An 11543-nucleotide genomic window follows, 5' to 3' on the forward strand; every position below is an offset into this window, starting at 1 on the left:
ATTTGCACGTGGAGGATATGAAACAAGATAATTTTTTTCAGGTTTTATATAAACATTTGAATAACTAAAAAAAGCATAAATTACTACATTAATATCATAGAATTCCGCTATAATTTATCAAGCTTAGTAATTAAGATGTATTTTAGTCTAAAGAAATATGAAATTTTGAACACATTCAAGACACCTTACCTCGTTGAAATATTGGTTCAAAAGAAAGAAATGGCACCAAATCCATTAAAATGGCTGAGAAAGCCACTAGACGGACATTCTGAGCTTCCGATTGGTTATTTATGATATATACATATAGAAGTAAGTGTATATAAGGGAGTGTTTTCAAAAATTGAAAGAGGTGGGCGGGGTGCCAATGTGTTTAGCTGTAATGTAATATCATGAGCAATATCTTAGCAAATTGAAAAGATAAGAGGCTCTTATTTTATATTCTAGTTTATCAATATTGGTAATTTGAGTTTCTAATTTATACAAAACTATAGACTTAGTATTTTGACTTCACAAACATCTAATTTGAACCAGTGCTTCATTCAACATACCACGTGACACACAAAAATGGATGTTTATCTGTGTTTTTGTTTATATTTGCTATTAAATTAAGAATTTAAGTAATATATAGTACAAAAAATTGAATTATAATATACAGATTGATACCAAAGGTATTAACATAAATTCATGAAATAGTAGTTCAATAACATTTTGAAAGCAAGTCAACAAACGAGATGACATGGCCTTTTACCCGTGATTAGTGCAGCCTCCACTAATGCTGATAGCATAATTCAGTCACTCGGTTAGAAAAATAAAACTATCTTAACTAACTGTAACCTGTATTTTCAAAATATAAATTTGCATTGTTGTCCTATTATCTTCAGAATATATCACGAAGAAATCAAAGGACTTAATTCTATTAATTTCCTATATAATATTTTAAATAATCAAACTTCAATAAGATCATCTCTTACCCTTTTTAGACTGACTTAAGTCTTTTCTTTCTCAGAATGTAGATATTTTAATTTTGAAAAACTCAAACAGTATTTTCAAGACTATAAGCTATTTATTCTTACTTTGTGACTCAACAGTAAAAACTGAGTCTAATTTCATTGACAGTGACAGTTACTGACTTTAGTTTAACTTTTAAATTTAACTGATGCGATATAAAATCAGCCCATTTTAAAAGTTTACCTACAGTTTAAAACATCATGGTTAATAACTTTCGCCTGTTGTAGTTTATCATTATAGTTTACAGCCTATACAACTACATCTTTCGGATTATTAATTTATTTGTATTTTCATAGGCCTAGCAATTGTAGTACTATTAGTATTACTAGGGAATTCGGTAACTTTATAAATGATATACATTTTATTATCTGTAATAATTTCTTGATAAGACATAACATTAACAGTCTTAAGCAATCAAGCTAGCCTTATAACATGAACAAGTACTAAATGCTACCAAAGTCACATATTATTACCATTAGTTAACTAGCAAATACTATTAGTATTACCGATATTAATAGTAATACTATGGCCAATATAATGAATATTACTACTAGTTTACTACGTACTAGTACTGGTAGCATAGCGTATATTTACTCTGTGCCGAAGCATTCAATACATACAAAATTAACTTAAACACAAAAAATATTAAAATAAAATACAATGTTAATTAAAAGAATTACTTACCCCAAACTTAAAGAACTAATATCCATTTCGAAAAAAAAAAATCAAGCTTCGTTATGCAGCGCCCTCTCACCACAAATGACCGAATACTATTTTCCTGTCACATAAAACAAAAATATTCTCTCATATCTAAATTAATGCTAAACAAAATAAAACTTTTGATTTTAAACCAAGTTCTTAACTTTATCAAGCCTAGCTTCTATTACCCAACAATTTATTATATATATTCGTAAAAATTAAATTAAACCGATTTTATTTAGTTGAAAATTATGGAGCACATATTCATCCGTTAGGATTCCAATTTCAAGGTAAAATGACATGGAACGTTGAATTCTAGAAAGATGTAAAAATACAGAAAAAAAGCTTATGTTTATGCTTTCACTGAGGCCTTCTTAAAAAATTGTTACTTTGCTTTTTTAATGGTGCAATTTTTATCAGTTTCATTTTTAGTGAGTAATTATTATCGGACAATTAGCATATACCGAACATTTATCGAGCTAAATGTTTAAAATGACTAAGCTTTTTTTTTAGTTTAATTCGTGCAAGCCAATCAACTTACCAGCTTCTGAAACTCTTTACTGATATGCAAAAACATATAGGTTAATTCTGAATACTGTTGAAATAATAAACGTTCGGCCTGTGTTGTAGTTTTACAAATATAAAACTTTGAGTTTCAATATTTGGATGTTACTTTTATCTTACTCATTGTGCATTTTACGTTGTTTTTGTGTTAGTTAGTGTTCCATCTTAATAAAAAAACTAATTATTAGTGTTACTACTAGTACCATACAAATGGATTGTGCGGTCATTGTTTACTATTTATATTGATTAAGTCTTAGCCAGGCTAAAGTTTTAATTTCAAAATTCTGTTGTAATAAGCACATAGTATTACTATTCGTTAACTTCGCCTTCATTTTCAACTCAAGTGCAACTTCAAGAGGGGTGAGAAAATATCATTTATTTATTTTTTCAATTTTCGACTTTACTTTTGAATATCACGTTTTGGATTTTACTATTTTCATTTTAGCCTATTTAAGTTTAGATAACAATAATTATTAACATGAAGGTGAGGCTAATGATATTATTATTAATAAATAATATTAATTACTAATAGTAGTAATACTGTTATTAGTAAGTACTCTCTAGTACCATTTTTAATTTTACACGAGGATTCAAAAGTGGTATTATTATAAATATTACTACATTAGTACTAATAATATGGCTATTACTTATTATTTAATATTAAAACTAAGCCTATACTATAAAATAAAAGTTTAAATGAGAGACGTTTTAATATCACCCTAGTAGTAGTACTCAGTATTAGTTAATTCTTTCAGAGCTATATTCTGAATTGGACCAAATATCTAGCTGCCTTATCATCGTTCATAGTTTAAAATAGGAAAAATAACTTACTTAAAACTAAAAGTAAAAATAAGTTTTGCTAATAATATTATTATGACACTGACAGTAAATTAAAAAGCCAAAGTATATAGATGAAACTTTAAAATGATATTGTTTTGCAATGCAGAATAACTTTTAAACCGGTTTGATAATACAAGTTTTTCGTTGCATAACCCGAAATGCAAGATCATTTGGGAAGTCAACCATCATTATGTGACTGCAAGTTATCTAATAAAATAATAAGACAGGTTCTGTGCATGGCTCTTAAAGAAATTTCAAAGAATATGGCATATAGTTTTCTCAACAGGAATTTGACTGGTAATGGTATGACATGCAAAAAACATCTGTTATATTTGTTTTTAAGTTTAGAGAGACATTCTCTCAGTTTGTTGGATTAAGAATGTTTGTTACGCCTGAATTTATCCATTAGACCCTAGTCATGACAGATTCTAAAGCACTTGTCTGGCATATAAAAGGTCACAGGTTTCACCTTCAAGCCAGAAGAAAAATTACCCCTTTACCCCCTTGGTTCCTGATAAAAAGTCTTCTGTATATCGTGCATGCCTTGTCCAAGGTGTAATACCTGAAACAACGTTATTATACATCAGCTTTTTTAAGACAAAGAATAAGCTTGAAAACAGGAAAGAAAGGCATTTGTCGTAGCTTGGGAAATATTTAATCTTCGTGTTGGCTACAGGGTTTCCAGATGTTTTTTTTTTATATCCCTCTAGTGGTGAACCAACTGGCCCCATTTATAAAATACCTGTACCACCCTGCTTTGTTTTTGAAATAGTCTTAAATTCCTGATTAATTCATATTAAATTATCAGCATAACCAATTCCAGCAAAGACACAAATCTTTTGTCTCCCACAGCATCTGTCCTCATGCAACTTAAATTAGAAGGATATTATTTTTAATAATAATATACATTTTTAATGAAATTATTTTTTAAAATCAAGAACCATACAGAACCCGCACGTTTTGAATTATCTACTAAAGTTTTTACATTAGAGTTATGTTTACTTTTGGAAGGTGGACTGGTAGTGGTAGATTGGAGGGCATAGAACATGTACTGTTATCTGTGGGAAATTTCAAAGGATATCACTAAGAGCAAATGCATTTTAGCATTAACTCTGCATTTGATTTCTTCTTCTCCCGGGCAACATTTCTTCCACTTTCCCTCATAGGTTTGAGATCCCCTATAAGTGGTGTATTTACTCAAATCTAGCAACCCTAGTTGAGGTTTGAGATCCCCTCTAAGTGGTGTATTTACTCAAATCTAGCAACCCTAGTTGAGGTTTGAGATCCCCTCTAAGTGGTGTATTTACTCAAATCTAGCAACCCTAGTTGAGGTTTGAGATCCCCTCTAAGTGGTGTATTTACTCAAATCTAGCAACCCTAGTTGAGGTTTGAGATCCCCTCTAAGTGGTGTATTTACTCAAATCTAGCAACCCTAGTTGGCTGGTTATTTCCCTAAATCAGAAACCCATCAGCCTTTCACAAACGTGAAGCTATTACTTTAAATTCTGATGTTGGTGAATCAGTAAGTCCTTATGTGTAATTTGCTACTAGCTTCAAAGTAACCAAGTTTAATCCAATGGAAGAAAATATTACAAAAATATATATATACACACCACATAGAACATAGTAAATGAACTCTTAACAGAAAATATAACTTAAATAAATACATCTATTGAAGAACGAAGATCCTACGTGACGTTGATTACTAACTTAGTTGTCTCCCTTTGATGCTGTGGTCTTCACTGAACTATCATACGTTTTGCCAGATGTCTTGAAACTAATAAACTGAAGTTGTAATAAGTGATAAAAATTGTGCATGTCACAAGAATATATGTGGGAGAATAATGTGCAGTAGTTTGCAACAGAGAAAAGTAAAAAATGTATATGCAGTCAAGTTGTAATAGTGTTATAGACATAATAAGCACTGGATTATAATTTTAAAAAAAATCTGAAAGATTTAATTTTCAGACTATATTCAGTTACTAGTTTATGAAAAAAAAAAAAAGAAAGGAAGACCAGTCTTAAATTTGTTAACTAAGATTGAAGTGACTTTAAGAATGAATAAAGTGAAGTAAATGTACAAACCCAAATAAGACATGAAAAAAAAATTGTTTGGATGACGTGATATCTCAAGTAATAACATTCATGACTTTGAATATGGTTTCACATCAGGCCTGGCATGTTCTGATGGTTGCAGCTTTTTTCAGCTACTGAGTTGTTATAATGTGATAGTCAGTCCCATTATTCATTGGTAAAGAGTAGTCCAAAAGCTGGTAGTTGGTGGTGTTGACTAGTTGCTATCCCTCTATTCTATATCTTCAAATTTAGGGACAGATAACACAAATAACGCTCAAGTAGCTTTGCACAAAATTCAACAAACATACATGAACAATCTCAAGAAAAACTAAGAATGAAACAGAAATTTCTTTCTTCTTTTTGCTTCTACACGAGTGTGAAATCTGAAATTGTTTGTTAAAATACAATTAAGTTTTGATCAACAGATTCATACACTAGGAGGAACAAGATCATAAGGAACTGGCTTTTTAAAATTCTATTAAGTTTTATTTTTATGGCCCTTATTTTTTGGCAGATTAGATGCTTTAGCTTACCCATAATACATGTATCATAAACGAACTAAAAGATGTATTTTTACAGAACCAAGTAGGGATGAAGCATGTAGCCCAAAGTTAGTTCCAACTACTCTTAAAAATTTGTGGTATTTATCATTTGATCCTGATGTAGTACAATTAATGAGATCATGAGAGGAGACATCTAACAGAGCAACAAACCCTCAAAGTGGATTACAGTATTTATCATTTGATCCTGATGTAGTACAATTAATGAGATCATGAGAGGAGACATCAAACAGAGCAACAAACCCTCAAAGTGGATTACAGTATTTATCAATTGTAAAGTTTTTCTGGATCCTAATATGTTTTTATTTTTAAGCTTGCACTTTAGTTTTGAAAATTCAGAAGATATAAAATGTTTTTATATAGATCTTGGTAAGTAAAGCATAAACAATCCTATATCTTGTATATAAAGTTGTGAATTCAGTACCAACTTGTTTAAAAGCAGTTATATAATTTTTAATTGAGTAACTTTGAAACTTCAATTGCAGATGGGTGGTATAGTTAGTGATGAATTTTTGTTTGTTTTATAAGGAATTGTGTTTTATATTTCCAACTGGTGATTATAGAAAGCCATCTGGTACATGTAAAAATACAAGGAGCTATTGGACAACTCAGGTATGTATGTATGTTGTTTCAAAAAGTAAAACACCTTAGTATAACTTCTGTAACATTTTTATTTTGCTCGTTAATCCTTGTTATATTTTTTATAATAATTGTGTGACGAACATTATTTGTCATGTAGTCATTTTTTTAAATATATTCTAAGTTAGTACATTGTGTTATGTTGCATGTGTGTTGTTATTCAGAACAGTAAAGTATCCCCCCTTATACAATTGTAACACCATATTTGTAACTTTTCTGTGTGGAAATGGAATTTAATAAAACTAAAAGTTATGTATATATATTTGAGTTAGTATTCTATAGATGTGCATTTTGTCAGAGATCTAGAAACATCCTTCACCCATTTTAAACATCCCTTGCTTCAGGTAACTAAGTTTAAAAATGACAGTTTTGTACCAATGCTGACCTGTATGAATGATTGGTATTTAAAACTGACATATAACACAACTATTGTTCCAACTGATAGGCAGATCAAAATGTTATAATTTCCCCCACCCTCTTTTTTTATATCAGAAAGAATGGCTTGTGAATAGAATCCAGGATTTTGAGGGATATATAGCCATCTGTTTTGTTTTAATGGTATTTCTGTTTTGAAGAATATTTTATGTGGATGACATTTATTTGAAATAGTTATGTGGGTGTAAACAAAAATAACATTCTATTTGTAAATATGTATTTCTATTTTCTGAATATTTAGAAGAACATAATGATAAATAACATCCTATAATGATACCTGTAAAGTTATGTTCTATTTCATGCTAGTTGTTGTCAAGTGTGTGGTTTGTAACTTAATAAATAGTTGGTAGTATTAGCACAGGCACTTGATAGTCATTACTGAAGACTCAACTAATGACAATTCAACTTGTGTTTGCATCATCTGACTCAGAGTGTTTGTTATTCTCCGTAAACTATGACAATACATTGTTAACTTTATTTCCTTAATGCATATCCACTATATTGTAAATAAACTAGTTACCTTTTCTTTCAAGATCAAAGACGATGTCGCCAAACCTACAGCTTTTACCAAACGCTGGCTTTAGAGAAAGAGTTTCATTTTGACCCTTATTTGACCAAACGTAGAAGAATTGAAATTGCTCACACTCTCAACTTAAAGGAAAAACAAATCAAAATATGGTTTCAGAATCGTCGAATGAAGTGGAAGAAAGAGAAAAGAAGTACCTGAATGTGGTATGTCTAGTAAATGCATAGGACTTAATAAACAAGGTGGATTCTGTCTGTTGCTATGTAATCATCATGTGTAGACCATGAAAGACTCGGACAACTACAGGTGAAATGAACTGAATAAATATTCCTTTTGTTAATAAGATTGTCTAGCCTCTCTCTGTTTTTTTTTATCAGAATAGCAAAAATGAGCTTACATTTAGCATAAATAGATTGCCGACTTAGTCTGTACAGAATCAATCCCATATTTCTTTAAAATATACATCTTAAGTCTTATACTGTAATCATTACCTTAACTAATATATAAATGAGAGGAAAACATTTAAGTAGCTAACTGTCAAATGAATATTGATATGACCATTTAATACAGAAATCCAGGTGAAAATTGAAACAACAAATGAATCTTAACTAAACCTTAGATATATCAATCTACTTTCTGAAACTTTTTCTACTCAAAATACAATGTATTCCATGGCAAGTTGAAGCACGTTAAAAGATGTCTTCCATTTATAATTCTCGGTGATCAAAAGCTTGAAACAAATTAAATATGAATACATTAAATACTATGGTTGAGGAAAAAGATCTTGGTGTTGTGATCGAAAAATCACTTAAGTCATCTAAACAGTGTATTGTAGCTAGCCATAGGGCTAATAGGATTTTGGGTAGCATCTATAGAAATACTGAATACAAGACAAGGGATATTATTGTTTCACTGTATAGATCACTTGTAAAGCTTCATTTAGAGTACTGTGTACAATTTTGGGCTCCCTTCCTCAAGAAAGGCATTGAATTGTTGGAGAAGGTTCACAGAAAAGCCACTAGGATGATACCTGTGATGGTGAGATTGTCCTATGAGGAGAGACTAAAATCTCTAAACTTTTCTCTGGAGAGGAGAAGGGTCAGAGGGGATTTGATTGAACTGTTTAAGATTATTAAGGGTATTGATATTATAGATCCATCAAACTTTTTTGTGTTTAGCAGTGAAAACAATAGGACAAGGGGTCATAAGTTCAAATTTTGGCAGCGTAGGAGTTGTCACGAGTTTAAAAAGTATTACTTTTCAAACACGGTGGTCAGCTTTTGGATTGAGCTGCCTTCAAGGATGGTGGAGGCAGAAAATTTGAATGATTTCAAGAAAAGATTGGATGAATACGTGAATAGTTAAGGAGTGATTATAGTTGGAAGCTGGAAGGGACATCCTTGATGGGCTAATAAGCTCCTTTTTGTTCCTTTAAAATGTTATAAAATTTATTAAAATGCTTCCAACAAAATCAGATTTACCATAACCCAATATTGAAAGATATATCCATCTTTTGCACAAAACAAGGTGATTTCATGGGCGTGTGTGTGTGACAGTTTATTTTAACCACCTTGTAGTCTTGGATGCTGGCTGAAGATGTTATATAACATGCAGGAGCAAACTACCATACAGTTTTAAACCAAGACAACAATTATAGATACTTTTCAAACAAATTTGGTGTTTTAGAAAATGAAGACAAAGAAAAAGTTATCTCTCAGAATTTCTGATATATTTTAATAATGTGCAGTCCACAGAGAGTTTTGACAACAGTATTCATTTAATATATTTAGTTTAAAACAAATTAACTGCAAAAAATCATGAAACTAGCTGCATAAAAATGGTTTAAACTTAGGATACTATGAATACAAAAAAATTAATTGGACTAGTGGATCAGAAAGTCTGAGCTGTGATGTGTTGCTGAATTTGCTCCACACTTTCAGCAGAGTGTTATAGCTATGAAGTTAATCTCGCTAGTCAGGTAGGATTAGCCCCGTATGTGGCGGGTGCTGCTGAATGGTTGCCCTACCTCCAATCACCTGTAGTAAATTTGGGACAGCTAGGCACGAAAATTGGGTTCTCTGACCTGACGATTTAGCCCATGTGTTGCATAATATGCTATTTAACTTGAAAATACTGAATAAGTACCAGACATGGGATTTAAATATTGATTATGTTTATAAACCTGTATTACAATTATGATGTACCTTGATGCCTTAAAAATTGAATAAGAAATTTTATTTCTCTCAGCTATGAAAAAAAAAAAGTTAGGAAATTCAAAACAGTTAAAAACTTGGAATAGAAGTAGTTTAAGTTGGATTTTGATATGTGCGTGTACGATTCACTCCATTGCCAGGAGAAAAAAAGAACTGTTACACATTGACTTGATACATCATGATGTATCAAGTGTTTGAAACAAATATATTTTACTCAAGGTCTTGTTCCAATTAAAATTGGTAAACAAAAATTGACTAAATTATGGCAGACATTTATTTTTATAACGAACAATAAAAATTATGTATAATTATAATGAACTAGGTTGATGACAAGCCAGAGTAAAAAAGGAAAAAAATTGCTCGGCTGGTACAAAATTGGTGTTTTTCAAGTATTTCTTTATTTGTTGTCAGTCCTTTGGTTTGTTTTAATCACTCTTCGACTTGTATTATATATATCAAAGCTTGTCATTCTCATACATAAAAACTATTTAAGGTCAGTTACTCAAATATGTAAATCTGTTTCTACATATACAATAAGTATTGTAATTTTTAGATTGCTCTTATATTTCAAATTGAAATAAATGTTTAGATCTGGATGTGGTTTTAATGGGTACTGTATACTGTTAGTAATATCTCAAAACATTGACTTTTGTTTAATGTTTACATAACAGCAAACCTGTAATTGTTGCTTCGGGAGACAAGAACAAAACACGTATTACATAATTAGTTTGTATGATTTGAGAATTTATCTTTCAACTTGTATATTATTTAAATAAAATAAATGATTTAGTACGTTGAACAAAGTGTGCATATATCGTGCAAGCATTCTTTCAAAAGATATGTAGGTAACTACTAAGTCATAACTACACATTGTACTTAAGCTCAATGCTGAGTATTGCTTTAATCATTGCATATATTATTATATTTGAATAAACATAATGTGTGTGTTGTGAACGTTATTATACACTTTTTTTACCATTTTTTGTAGGTAAATCCATTTGTAATAGTATTACTATTAAAACCAAATAGTGCAGTCATAGACAATCAGAACTGACAGTATGTTTACTTCAAATTGGAAATGATGAACAAATTATAGTAAAAGTGTGTGGTATGAAAATATACCCTATGTTTCCTAACCACCTTAGATAATATGTACATTTTGAAGTTTCTGTACATATTGAACATATGTTTATAATATAGAACATCAGTCATAAGAGCCACTAAATTCCTCTTGCTTCAGTTACTCAGGGAACTAGGTCATTCAATTAGGGTATCACATACTTTATCTTAGGAAAAATTTCTTTAACCTTTAACATATTGTGTAGAAAGCAACCATGATCTTTTCCTTCAGGTAATGTCTCATGGAAACGATATACCTTCTTTTGTACTGAGTAACTGTCAGTCATGACTGTGCCCTGAGAAGAATGGAATTGTTGTTTTTCTTATATAATGCTTTTTTTTTCGTAGTCTAGAACAAGATTTATACAAGAAAAGGTCACAGGTTGATTTTATTGATTTGATAACACTCCACTAAACATACCAAAACAGTGCTTCTTTAAAAGCTATGATTGTGTTTGTGAAGGTATGAATACAGATTGTTTCACTGTATTATTCATTGTTTCCAGTCATTTTCTTTACTTCAAAGGCAGTCATGGTTAAGAGAACAATTTTTTTTTTTACCTATAAAACACTTCCTGGTGAACCTCCAGTTATTGTGCAGCTCCTATCCAGTTAGGAACCTAACACTATAGAAGTAATGATAAGTAAAGTAGTTGGAAAGTTTTTGACTGTTTGAGTAATAACAAATGACATTCGATAGAAGATATTCATGTAAATGTATGGAACTACATAATGGCTGGAGACAGCTTGAATGGGTAATGAAGAAAAACTTTAATATAAGTTTAACATAACAGCAAATGTACGTTTCGACAAGGTTTTGTCATCATCAGGTACAAGGAATTAGCTTTTCAGAGCGGCACTGTA

General features: G+C 30.6%; 2 long non-coding RNA genes across 3 annotated transcripts in view; one reads left to right on the forward strand and one right to left on the reverse strand.

Moving 5' to 3' along the window:
- The window catches only part of LOC106464127, a 7734-nt gene extending 5980 nt beyond the window's left edge, over positions 1–1754 (reverse strand). For both annotated transcript variants that reach the window (XR_001291104.2, XR_002611653.1), the window contains exon 1: positions 1693–1754. This is a non-coding gene — a long non-coding RNA (uncharacterized LOC106464127). The remainder of the gene's footprint in view (positions 1–1692) is intronic.
- A 5793-nt stretch (positions 1755–7547) lies between these two features.
- LOC111086936 overlaps positions 7548–11543 on the forward strand; it is a 13545-nt gene continuing 9549 nt past the window's right edge. Inside the window, exon 1 of the long non-coding RNA XR_002611652.1 lies at positions 7548–7653. This is a non-coding gene — a long non-coding RNA (uncharacterized LOC111086936). The remainder of the gene's footprint in view (positions 7654–11543) is intronic.

Source organism: Limulus polyphemus, unplaced genomic scaffold, assembly GCF_000517525.1.
Source record: "Limulus polyphemus unplaced genomic scaffold, Limulus_polyphemus-2.1.2 Scaffold1565, whole genome shotgun sequence".
NCBI lineage: Eukaryota > Metazoa > Arthropoda > Merostomata > Xiphosura > Limulidae > Limulus > Limulus polyphemus.